This window comes from Rutidosis leptorrhynchoides, chromosome 4 (genome assembly GCF_046630445.1).
Source record: "Rutidosis leptorrhynchoides isolate AG116_Rl617_1_P2 chromosome 4, CSIRO_AGI_Rlap_v1, whole genome shotgun sequence".
Classification (NCBI taxonomy): domain Eukaryota; kingdom Viridiplantae; phylum Streptophyta; class Magnoliopsida; order Asterales; family Asteraceae; genus Rutidosis; species Rutidosis leptorrhynchoides.
In genome coordinates, this window is record NC_092336.1 from 154,137,711 (window position 1) to 154,151,572 (window position 13,862).

At 38.2% G+C, this 13,862-nt stretch overlaps 1 long non-coding RNA gene across 2 annotated transcripts; it reads right to left on the reverse strand.

The window, feature by feature from the left end:
• Positions 1 to 351: 351 nt before the first annotated feature.
• On the reverse strand, positions 352 to 11,863 carry LOC139843525 (uncharacterized). Of its 2 annotated transcripts, none has more exons than XR_011757611.1 (4): positions 11,667 to 11,863; positions 11,517 to 11,566; positions 10,736 to 10,870; positions 352 to 482 (listed from the first exon to the last, which is right to left on the reverse strand). It is a non-coding gene; the product is annotated as an uncharacterized lncRNA (long non-coding RNA). The 2 variants fall into 2 exon arrangements; XR_011757612.1 differs by having other exon boundaries at positions 366 to 485.
• Positions 11,864 to 13,862: the final 1,999 nt, after the last annotated feature.

The following is a 13,862-nucleotide window of genomic DNA, read 5'->3' on the forward strand; positions in this document are numbered from 1 at the left end:
GGTGATTCAGTTTATACATGTATGAGATCGAATACATTCTGGACTAACGAATAGAAAAAATAGAACAATCAAATACCATGTAATATAGAAACTAAACATGTAATCCACAACCAAAATAATGAACTACATAACATGTAATATAGAAGCTAAACATGTAATTACAATCTAAACATCAATTACTCAATATCATATTATATTAGCAGTAAGTCAATGACATTTAGTACATTTGTTTGATTTCAAATGCAATACGATTACTCGATTACTATTGAAACATAAATATTCAAGTATATATATATATATATATATATATATATATATATATATATATATATATATATATATATATATATATACACTAAAGCAACTATCATTAACCTTGTCACTTCAAGTATAAACATCATTATGAGTTTATGACAGATCTTGAACTTCACCGGATTGCGTTGGTGCAACTTTAGCAGCCTCAATCTCAGATGGCTTCTTAGCTACTTGATAGTCATCAATCAAAAGATCAAAGTTAGGGTTTGAATATAAACTTCTAATTTATTGAACAAATCATTATAAAGGACCGAAATTCTTGGATCTATGGATTCTAATGCTTATTTTATCATATGTACATACGGAGTTACTCTGCCACAGTTTGTTAAAATCATTCAAGATAATATCATGGAAAACAGCATCTACACATAATAGCTTGGGGGAGAACAAAAATACTGAATAACTATGAAGGTAATACAAAGTTTGTCTTATAATATTATCAATTGTTTGTTAAAACCATCACTAATGTCATTTACACAGTGGCATAGTGATTATAGTCTTTAGTAATGGTTAGTAGGTTAGTAGAATGACAGTATTATGTATTACCTCCAAGCGATGTTAGTAATGCTGTCATTTATATACTGTAATAAACTCACAGTAATAAACTTACAAAGTCTTAAAAGCATGTTAATATTTACTGATTTACATAGTATCATTCTACTAACCTACTAATGATTAAAAGCATGTTAATTTCAAAAATATATTTTTGAATCAAGACACAGTTTTCTACTCTGTTGCTCAGGTCTTCGGACGATTTCAAAGAATAGGTGAGAGAATATAGGTAAAAAATATGAATCGATTGAAAGAAGTAGAAAGAAAAGGAACGTAAACAGGTAGGTAAGTATAAAGGCAAAGAGTTAGGCCATGAGAAAATAGTAAAACCATGGCTAATTTAACCAATTCGAAGCAAAGAAAGGATACCGAAGCTATACCCAAGCCACTTCTTATTGATTATATATTTCATCTTTGATGAGTTGTTGGCATGAACTGTTATTGAGGGTGTTAGTAGCTGAGCATTAAAAAAGCACGAATATGATATTTCTAAGCCTCTCCAAACATCTGGTTACTCACTATCAAATTATATTAACAATAAGTCAATAACAATTAGTACATTTCGTTTAAATCAGAATACAGTTAAATATCAGTATATATATAGATGGGGGATGATTCTCACACACACTTTTTTGATCCTCACACACCAATTGAGTATTATTAGAAGAGTAAAAGGTTAAAATAGGTGTGTGAGGATCAAAAAAGTGTGTGTGAGAATCATCCCCCTATATAGATACATGTTGTTGAATGTTGTGTTTCTTATGTTCCATCCCCAAATCATAATACATCGTACATAATATATAGCCTAGCAAGGCATAACCTAATGGACCAAATAGCATAAATGGGCCCTTATAGAACACGGGCCAATATTACAAATATGGGCTAATACACTAGTCTAACATCCCCCCGCAGTCGTAACGGGAGCAGAGCGAACGTTGAGACTGGATCTAAACTCATCGAACAGTGTCGTAGGTAAGCCTTTGGTGAAGATGTCTGCAAACTGATACCGAGAGGGAACATGAAGCACACGCACATGACCTTTCAGAACAAGGTCGCGAACAAAGTGTATATCTATCTCGATGTGTTTGGTTCTCTGATGTTGAACCGGATTTCCAGACATGTAAACAGCACTCACATTATCACAATAAACAAGAGTAGCTGATGTAAGCGGGCAGTGGAGCTCACGAAGAAGATTACGAATCCAACAAGTCTCTGCAACGGCGTTGGCAACACCTCGATACTCTGCTTCTGCACTGGAGCGAGATGGTGTATGTTGCCTCTTGGAAGACCAAGATAAAAGATTATTACCCAAAAATACACAGTACCCGGAAGTGGATCGTCTAGTAGATGGACAGCCGGCCCAATCTGCATCAGAATATGCGACCAGAGATGTGGTGGAAGAAGCAAAGAGCTGGAGGCCAAGGTCCAAGGTGCCATGTATATAACGAATGATCCTCCGGAGGGCAGCCATGTGAGGCTCCCTAGGATCGTGCATAAAGAGACATATCTGTTGTACCGCATAAGAAATATCTGGTCGCGTAAAAGTGAGGTACTGAAGTGCGCCTGCAAGACTACGATATAGTGTGGGGTCCTTGACGGGAGGACCACTCGCAGTAAGTTTGGCAGACGTATCAATCGGGGTCCGACTAGAATTACAACCAACCATACCTGCGCGTTCAATGATCTCGGACACATACTTCTGCTGTGAAAGAAACATCCCTGTAGCAGTACGATTGACAGATATACCCAAGAAATAATTCAGCGGACCAAAATCTGTCATGGAGAACTCCTGATGCAGGGAGCTGATAACCCGCTGAAGAAAAGCAGTCGATGATGCAGTCAAAATGATGTCGTCCACATATAGTAATAAATAGGCTGTGTCCACACCATGTCTATAGATGAACAGGGATGTGTCACATCTGCTGTGTTGAAAACCAACGCGCTGAGCATACTCAGCAAACCTGTGAAACCAGGCACGAGGTGCCTGCTTCAGACCGTACAAAGATTTCTGCAAAAGACAGACATAGTCCGGATGAGCATGGTCACGAAACCCTGGAGGCTGATGCATATAAACAGTCTCAGATAGATGGCCGTGGAGAAAAGCATTCTTGACATCTAGCTGATGAACGGGCCAGTGTCGAGAAGCCGCAAGACTAAGAACAGTCCTTATAGTGGCCGGTTTGACAACCGGGCTGAAGGTCTCATCACAATCAATACCTACCTGCTGACTGCGACCATTAGCAACTAGACGAGCCTTGTACCTACTTAGGGTACCATCTGCATTAAACTTGCGCTTAAAGAGCCACATGGAGCGAACTATGTTCGTGTCTGACGGCTTAGGCACAAGAGTCCAAGTACCATTTTTAGTTAAAGCATTGTATTCCTCGATCATAGCGTTGTGCCAGTTAGGGTCATTAAGGGCATGTGAGTATGTTTTTAGGACAGGAGTAGGAGCTGATACATGGAGGTTTAGTCGCTGGATGGGTTTGGTGATACCGAGACGGTGACGGGTAACCATAGGGTGAGTAGAGGACGTGTTTTGTGGTGGAGGAGCATGAGGTGGAGGTGGTGGCGCATTTTCCGGAGGGGTTGGAGTAGGGTTTTGAGCAGGTGGAGGTGGAGGTGGAGGTGAGGTTTGAGGTGTAGGAGGTGTGACATTTTCGGGTGATGAGGGAGTGTTATTTTCAGCGAAGCTGCGAGAGAACGAGTTAGGTGGTGGATCTAGGAAGTCGTAAGAAGTGGTAGTGATGGTAGGACCGAGCGTGGATAGGGAGGAACCGTATGGAAATGAATTTTCATGGAAGGTAACGTGGCGGGATAATATGACTTTGTTAGTGGAGAGATCAAGGCATCGATAGCCTCGATGATTGGATGGGTATCCAAGGAATATGCATGGAGTAGATCGGGGAGCGAGTTTGTTGGTTGTGTTTAGATGGGGGTAACAGAGGCAACCGAAGACACGTAGTGTGAAATAGTTAGGTGGATTTTTGTAGAGACGTGTGTGAGGAATATCGTAGTTAATAGCGGAGGATGGAAGAAGATTTAGAAGGTAGGCGGCCATATGTAGTGCCTCTGTCCAAAAAGTTGGAGGTAGATTTGCTTGAAATAGGAGGGTGCGAATTAGGTTATTTATGGTGCGGATCATTCTTTCAGATTTTCCATTTTGTTGGGAAGTTTGGGTGCAAGATAGTCGAAGTTGAATGCCATTTGATTGGAAAAGTTGGTGGAAAGGAGTGTTATCGAATTCTCCCCCTTGATCACATTGGAAAGCTTTAATTTCAGTGTTGAATTGTGTTTTAACGAATGCTCGAAATTGTACAAATATATTGAATACTTCAGATTTATTGCGTAATGGAAACACCCATAAATAATGCGAATAATGATCCAAGAAAATAACATAGTACTTAAAACCACTAAGACTTAAAACTGGAGAAGTCCATAAATCAGAATGAATAATATCAAATGCAGAAGTAACATGCGAACTAGAACTACTAAACGGAAGTCTCACATGTTTGCCAAGTTGGCATGCATGACAGAACTCGGGAGGCTTCGTTTTATTACAAGCTATGGAATTATTTGAAACAAGACGACGAAATGATTCAACGCTGGGATGTCCGAGACGTTGATGCCAGGTAGTGGAGGTAGTGAGGAGAGCATGTTGGATATGTGTTGATGACTGAGGTGTGAACGGGTAGAGATCTCCGGTGCTGTCACATCGGAGGAGCAGACGGCGAGTCAAGTAGTCTATGACAGAAAATCCAAACTCGTCAAAACAAACAGAAACCTTGTTATCACGTGTAAAACGCCGAACGGAGATAAGGTTTTTAACAATATTGGGCGTAACAAGAACATTATTAAGGTGCAGAGGTCGGTGAATGTTAGGCAAGACGCTATGACCAGTGTTGACGACAGGAATTGGATTCCCATCCCCAACTGCTACCGAAGGATACATACAATGATTAAAAACAGTACTTAAATTTTTAATGCTAGAGGTGAGGTGAGTTGACGCACCAGTATCCATAGTCCAACCGGAATTACCGTATTTTGGAAGAGTGTTGACATTAAATGTCGTTGGAATATAAGTCTCTTGATGTTGCATTGGACCGAAAAATGGGCTGTTAGCAGGTGCAGCCGGCCCGCTGAAAAAGGTTGTAGGCCTAATATTGTGTTGTTGTGTTGGCCCAAAGTAAGAAAACTGCTTTTGTGGCCCAAGTTGATGCGACCCACCAGATTGTTTATTGGATTTTTCTGCAAAGTAAAATTGTTGTGCTGGTAGTCGGGCTTGTGAGGTAAATGACATATTTCGGTGGATGTTTGTTCGATGATTAGATGCCCAGCAATAATAAGCAATTAAATGCCCTTTTTTTTTAACCTGCTTGATACAGCTAACAATTGTTGACTAGAAAAACAAATTATAAGTTGAAAGAAATAAGATGCATACGTGTCTTTATATCAAAAGAACTTGTGGATTGCAAATGGACAGTGTACTCATAAACTTGATTTGAGATTTTGCTAGGTGTCGGACGAATAGCAAATGGATGCCGTGGACCATTCGATTAAAGAAAAAAACAATGGAGTAACTGAGTGGAATTAATCAAAGAAAATTACAGAATTTGTGCGGCGGTTTTTTTTTTTTTTTACGGTGGTTTTGATTTGCAAGTTTAGGGTTTACAGGTATTTGTCTGATACCATGTTGAATGTTGTGTTTCTTATGTTCCATCCCCAAATCATAATACATCGTACATAATATATAGTGATGCAGGATCGTCTAGTAAAGGTGCAGATCAAAGATGGGCCAAGGTTTACCAGCGTCGGCCCAAGAAGGTATTGGGCCTGCAAGAATTTTTAGAGCATTACCAGCTGGAAGATGGTCAATTGGACCTTAAACATTGAATGTGACTTTCCAGGACAGCAAAGGAAAATCAAGAGGCAGAAAATTCTGGAAGAAATCTTTTCCTATTCTGGTGGATTTATTTCTTTAATAAGTTACCTTGTTTTCCTAATATTTAAACATTCCTTTGGGTTGTTTGATGATCAGTTTTTTCCTGGATTATATTTATCAAATAAAAAGTTCACATTAGTTTCTCTATTATACTGTACAAGTGATTATTTGGTATCACGAGCGCAGGTTGCAACCGAAAGAATGCATCGTGGAGGTTACCATCGAGTACCACTTCGTAGAAATGCCCATCGAGGCAACGAAGATGATCCAAGGGATGCTGAAATTGATCGGTTGAATAGAAGAATTGCTGAACTAGAGTTTAATCGTGATCATGACTTTGTGGGGAGTGATTCTGATCGCTCCAGTGATCTGTCTGATACGAATCCTTTCGCCAATGCGCCGAGAGGATTCCAAAGGGGTAATCGTGATGATCCCCTACGGAACTTGGGAGTAAAGATTGAGATTCCTGAGTTTACGGGTGTCTTGCAACCAGATGATTTTCTTGACTGGCTAAGTACGGTGGAACGCATCTTTGACTTGCGTGACGTTCCCGAGCACTTGAAGGTCAAGTTAGTCGCAATAAAGTTGAGAAAGCATGCTTCTTTGTGGTGGGATAATGTTAAAAAGAATCGAGCTTTAGCGGGGAAATCAAAAATCGAGACGTGGGAAAAGATGAAGAAGTTGTTAAAAAACAAATTTCTACCAGGAAACTATCGACAGGAAGCATTCTTGGAGTACCATGCACTTCAACAAAAGTCCTTAAGTGTTGAAGAATTGATTAGGGAGTTCGATAAGCTACGTATTCGGTGTGATTCAAATGAAGAAGAAGAGCAGTTGATTGCAAGATTTTTGGGAGCCTTAAATCCCGAAATTTCGAACGTGGTAACTTTACAACCATTTTGGTCGTTTAATGATGTTTGTAAGCTAGCTTTAAAAGTTGAGAAACAGTTAATCAGAGGCAAAACTCGAGCTCCTTTTTCACGATTTCCACCAGTTAACAAGGCTGGTCCAGTAACGTTAGATAAAGGAAAACGAGAACAACCATCGTCTAGTGCTGGTCCCAATAATAATGGTAATAACATCCGGGCTCCTCGATGTTTTAAGTGTAATGGAATGGGTCATTACTCACGTGACTGCCCAAACCAACGCACCTTTACCACGCAGGACGATCATGACGAACCAAAGTATGATACAGAAGAAGATGAAGGGGACACGAAACTAGATCAGGAGGAGTTAGTCTACCCGGATCAAGGAGAAGCGTTAGTCGTGCATCGAGCTTTGAATGCTATCCCCGTACCTACAACTGATGAACATGCTTGGTTACGAAATAATATTTTTCGAACTCGGGTCACCGCCGAGGGAAAGGTATGTAATATGATTATTGATGGTGGGAGTTGTGAGAACGTGGTGTCAAATGAGATGGTGGAAAAGTTGGGTCTAAAGGCAGAAGATCATCCTGAACCATATCAGTTGACTTGGTTAAAGAAAGGAAACCGCATAAAGGTGACGAAAAGGTGTCTTGTTAAATTCTCAATCGGGAAAAAATACAAAGATGAAGTATGGTGTGAAGTTATTCCCATGGATGCGTGTCACCTTCTTTTAGGTCGACCATGGCAATTTGATCGACGAACGAAACATGATGGTTTTAAAAACACTTACACTTTTTGTAAAGATGGTGTGCAGGTAACACTGGTCCCCTGGGATCATCGGAAACAACCACCAGAAGCATATACATTATTTTTAAGTCGATCCGAGTTTGAGCACACGGTCAAATTAGCACCTTTGATTTTTGCATTGGTTGTTGCAGAAATAAATGAAGTTGCAGATAAGGTGCCTGACCAAGTTAAGCCACTCCTACGGCAATTTGCAGATGTTATACCCGAAGAAATTCCTCCTGGATTGCCGATAATGCGCGATGTGCAACATTGCATTGACTTGATCCCAGGTTCGTCAATACCGAATAAACCTGCATATAGGATGAACCAGGCGGAATACGAAGAACTACAAAAGCAAGTTTCTGAGTTATTGGCGAAAGGGTTGGCACTTCTGGTTCCTAAACAAGGTGGAGCTTTTAGGATGTGTATCGACAGTAGAGCGGTTAACAAGATTACTATTAAGTACCGTTTTCCAATTCCTAGGTTCGATGACTTATTGGATCAGTTACACGGCGCTATTGTGTTTTCTAAAATTGACTTGAGGAGTGGCTACCACCAAATAAGAATGCGACCAGGAGATGAGTGGAAGACGGCTTTTAAGACTCGGGACGGGTTATATGAATGGATGGTTATGCCATTTGGGTTATCCAACGCACCAAGTACGTTTATGAGGTTGATGAATCAGGTCTTCAAGCCTTTTATTGGAAAATTCGTTGTTGTGTACTTTGACGATATCCTCATATATAGTTCCTCAACTGAGCAGCACTTGTCTCATCTTAAGCAAGTATTTAACACATTGAGGGATCAGAAACTTTATGCAAATGGTAAAAAATGTCACTTCCTGACATGACATCAGAAGTGAGATTCCTCGGGTACGTTGTGTCGGGCAAGGGTATACGCATGGATGGAGGCAAGATTGAGGCTATTCTGAATTGGCCAATCCCGACAACCCTCCACGATATACGCAGTTTTCACGGGTTAGCTTCTTTTTACCGACGTTTCATAAAGAACTTTAGTACTATAATTGCTCCTGTTACAGAATGCATGAAAGGTGGGAGATATACATGGAACGATGCGGCTACAACAGCTTTTAATGATTTAAAAGATAAGGTAACTCAAGCACCCGTGCTCGCATTACCCAATTTCGAGGAAGTTTTTCATGTTGAATGTGATGCATCCGAAGTTGGGATTGGAGGGGTTTTAAGCCAAAATAAGCGACCTGATGCTTTCTTTAGTGAGAAACTAAATGATGCCCGACGACGATATTCAACTTACGATCGCGAATTTTATGCTATTGTTAGATGCCTTGAAGTGTGGAGGCATTACTTATTACCCGCTGAGTTTGTCCTTTACTCTGATCATGAAGCTTTAAAATACATACAGGGGCAACATAAATTAAGCGCTAGACACGCGAAATGGGTAGAATCATTACAAGCATATTCATTCGTTATTCAGCACAAAGCGGGAGCTCAAAATCAAGTCGCAAACGCCCTTAGTAGGCGCTACAGATCGTGACTTTAAAGATTTATGGGTAACATGTACTAAGGGTTCTCACCCACTGTTTAATATTAATAATGGGTATTTGTTCAAGGGGACTAGAATTTGTGTTCCAAGTGGATCTGTTAGAGAAATGGTGATTCTTGAAGGGCATGCAGGAAGTCTGGGGGGCCACTTTGGCATGAACAAAACTTTTCTACTTCTCAAGCCTAATTTTTATTGGCCGCATATGGAGCGCGATGTTAACCGAGTAGTCGCCCGATGTCGTGTTTGTCATATTGCAAAAACACAAAGTAACAATTCGGGCTTGTACATGCCGTTACCAGTACCTCTCCGACCATGGGAAGATATTAGTCTCGACTTTGTTCTCGGTCTGCCCCGTACTCAACGACAAAAGGATTCCGTGATGGTAGTTGTTGACAGGTTTTCCAAGATGGCCCATTTTATTGCTTGTGTAAAAACATTTGATGCAAGTCAGATTGCTCGGCTTTATTTCTCGGAGATTGTTCGTTTACATGGTATACCGAAGACTTTGACGTCTGATCGAGATGTAAAATTTGTAAGTCACTTTTGGCGAACATTATGGGCGCGAGTTGGGTCAAAGTTGCAATTTAGTAGCTCACATCACCCGCAAACGGATGGTCAAACGGAGGTTGTTAATCGTAGCTTGGGTAATCTTTTGAGAAGTTTAGTTGGAGACCATCCGAAGCAATGGGATCTCGTATTACCCCAGGCAGAATTTGCGTACAATCGGTCCACTAATCGTACTACGGGGAAAAGTCCGTTTGAGATTGTGTATGGCATGAATCCGGCTACCCCACTTGACTTTCATCCTGAGCCGGTGCGTGATGTACCAAGTACAGAAGGTTTAGAACATGCGGCTAATGTAAAGAATTTGCATGAGCAGGTGCGTGATAAAATAATCCGCCAAAATAATGCATATAAATCTCGTGTGGACAAACATCGGAAAAAAGTTGTTTATAATGTTGGGGATCTTGTATGGATCCATCTTTGCAAAGAGCGGTTTCCTGCAGGACGTTTCGGAAAGTTAAAACCTCGGGCGGATGGTCCCTTTCGGGTGTTAGCCCGTGTTAATGATAATGCATATAAGATTGAGCTACCAGGCCATTACAATGTGTCGGCCACTTTCAATGTTGCTGATTTGTCCCCGTATATTGATGAACGTGACGATGACTTAGACTCGTGGACGAGTCTTTCCGACGAAGGAGGGAATGATGCAGGATCGTCTAGTAAAGGTGCAGATCAAAGGTGGGCCAAGGTTTACCAGCGTCGGCCCAAGAAGGTATTGGGCCTGCAAGAATTTTTAGAGCATTACCAGCTGGAAGATGGTCAGTTGGACCTTAAATATTGAATGTGACTTTCCAGGACAGCAAAGGAAAATCAAGAGGCAGAAAATTCTGGAAGAAATCTTTTCCTATTCTGGTGGATTTATTTCTTTAATAAGTTACCTTGTTTTCCTAATATTTAAACATTCCTTTGGGTTGTTTGATGATCAGTTTTTTCCAGGATTATATTTATCAAATAAAAAGTTCACATTAGTTTCTCTATTATACTGTACAAGTGATTATATAGCCTAGCAAGGCATAACCTAATGGACCAAATAGCATAAATGGGCCCTTATAGAACACGGGCCAATAATACAAATATGGGCTAATACACTAGTCTAACACATGTATGTTAATATTAAAGCAACTATCATTATATTTATTATCATATATTTGTATTTAAACAGATTAAGAAAATAAAAGCATACCTTGTCACACCAAGTGTAGGGATTAGTATGACATAGTGCATTAAATAATATCAAGTTGAATCTCACCGGTCTGCAGTAGCGCAACTTCTACATGGTCAATCAGTTGGGGCTTATTAGCTTCATGCGCAACTGCAGCTACATCATAATCAACAATCACGATAAGATTAGAGTTAGAGTTTGAATAGAAACCTCTAAAATATTAACAAATCATTATAGAGGACTGATATGTTTGGTTCAGTCGATTGTGATGCCTATTTAATCATATAGGCATACAAATTAAGTAACTAACAGCTACATTCTTAGAGTCATTCATAATAATATCATTGAAAACAACATCAACACGTGATAGCTTTAAAAACTTGCACCTTACCGAGCACAAAAGCGCTCCTATGTTTGCAATGGAAGGACTACAAATATGCCAAAAATATCAACTCGACAAAAAGAATTAATAATCGAAATACTAAAATCACTAATACATACCCTATAAACATTTCATTTAACATGAGTTTCTATGTAAATGACCAATATCAATCCTAATTATGAAAAATTCACATAATTTCTATACACAATTATTTCAATACAGTCAGCCAAGTTAGTTTAATCTCAAATAAATGTAAGATGTGGTAGATTTCTTAATATCAAAAGCTTTCAACATAAATTTAACAAATCATAAAGTATCATTTCGAAGACATCATCATCAATAAAGTTGAAACTTTAAACGCGATCGTAAAGTTCAAGGGCACCAACAATGGCGGACAAATAGACAGATGAAGAAGGATACCGGTGTGGTGACCACAATAGCGTCAACGACGATGAGATTCAAGCAAAACCCTAGAAAAATGCAACTACATAGCATCAACGACGATGAGATTGAACCAAAAACCTAGAAACAAAGCAATCACAAAACCCTAAATTAAATAAAGGAAGATACCGGTTGAGATGAGACAACACTTGAAATATAAGGAAAAGATGCAACACTGCGTTGTTGGTGGTAGGAGGAGCTGCGCCGGCAATGGTAGCAACAACGGCGCTAGGGTGGTGTCGAGAAGGCGATGGGCCCTAGGTGACGCTGAGAGAGGGTAAGATAGATGCAGATGGATAGAAGAATGGGGGAGGAACTGAGGTGAAGAATCTGGAACCAAAGCCTCATAAGTTAAAAGACAAAATTAACCTTTAGCAATAAAATATTATAGTGAATAGTAAATTGGTACTTTCTAATGAATATGAACTAGATGTGGAGCCCTCGCTTCGCGCCGGGGGCTCCGTTTTGAATGCGAGTTAAAAAAAAAGTCTTGATCTATTTTGTAAAAAAGAATTTTTTTCGACATCTAACATTGAAGGGTTGTTCCTTTTGTGAAAGTTGCCTCTTTTAGCGTTCGGGTTTTATTTAAAAAAAAAGTTAGTAAAGTGGGCGTTCGATTTGTATTTTAATAAAAGTTAGGGGGTTAAGTTTGTGAAATTTAAAAAAAAATATACGTATAAAGTGGGAGTTCGATTTCTATTTTAATAAAAGTTAGGGGGTTAAGTTTGTGAAATTTAAAAAAAAATATACGTATAAAGTGGGAGTTCGATTTCTATTTTAATAAAAGTTAGGGGGTTAAGTTTGTGAAAATTGAGTATTAGTAAAAAAAAAAGTTAGTAAAGTGGGGGTTCGATTTGTATTTTAATAAAAGTTAGGGGGTTAAGTTTGTGAAATTTGGAAAAAAATATACGTATAAAGTGGGGGTGCGATTTGTATTTTAATAAGAGTGTAAAGTGGGGTGCGATTTGTATTTTAATAAAAGTTGGGGGGTTAAGATTGCGAAAAGTGAAAAAGGAATAGTACTATTCATTTGGCATTTGCATTTTAGATATAGGTATATAATATGATATGAATATGAATATGAATATGAATATGAATATGAATATGAATATATACGATATATAATATTATATCTAAAATGACTAAAATAACATTTGTAATTCTTAAAATGTTTACTTTATATATTTTTCTTTTCAAGTTATATAAAATCTTAACTAACTAAAATTTAATCTAACTTTCATTAGATCTTATTTTAGTGAGTCAAACTATTCCCCGATTATTTAAATTATGACCTAGCCTAGTTTTGACTTTCGCCAAAACCTAAATCAAAACGGTTTCCTTTTTTATGATTTCACGATTATATAAACTATAATATTCCCAAACCACCTAATTATATTTCTAAATTGTTGTCAATAATTTATCCATAAGTTCGTCTAAATCACTTTTATTGTTAAAACATAATTTATATTGATAAAAATAACTTTCACTATTTATATCTAATAAATTAAGTGATAAGGATTAAATATCTAATTATATAACAATGGTTCTTTTAGCTAGACACAATATCAAAAATAATCAAAGTTACATTTTAGTATTCTAGATTATAACAATCCATAATCGAGAGGTTCTACATCTAAGCAAACACTGGAGTAAACTAGCTAATCATAATAATGATACGGAAGTAAAAATACAAATATATAAACATAAACATAATAACAATGATAATAATAAAAATGATAGTAACAATAATTTTAATAGAACAAACTTACAAAAATCTTCACTCTCATTAACTTCAAATGATAGAAAATCACAAATAACAACATCTGTGCACTTGAACAATAATACCCTTAATCACGAATAATAACACCCTTAATATTGAAAACTATCCTAAATCTTGAAAATAATAATGCGAGACATAACAAAAATAAACTAAAATGATACGGAGTGATAAAATTAATATTGGAAGTAATATGTATAATTGTTGATCCTATATTCTCTACTGTTAAATACTCCCATGCGTATGCCATAGTATATATTCAGTTTAAGTTGAAGTAGTGGTAGGTGATATTCCTTGAATATGCAATTGTTGCTGTAAAGGAAGTTAAAAGTGTAAGTATTATACTCAAAAGTAGCCGTCCCATGTGAACTTGAATCTGGATCTGGCGGTAGTCTTACGCCTTCCTCGTAGATCTACGCGTATCGCGTAGATTAGCATAACACGCGTTTCTCGTAGAAACTACACGTTCCTCGTACTTTCATGAAGTACGCGTTTCACGTACTTTTACGCATTCCTCGTGAGTTATGTCTTCATTTTTTTTCGTTCTT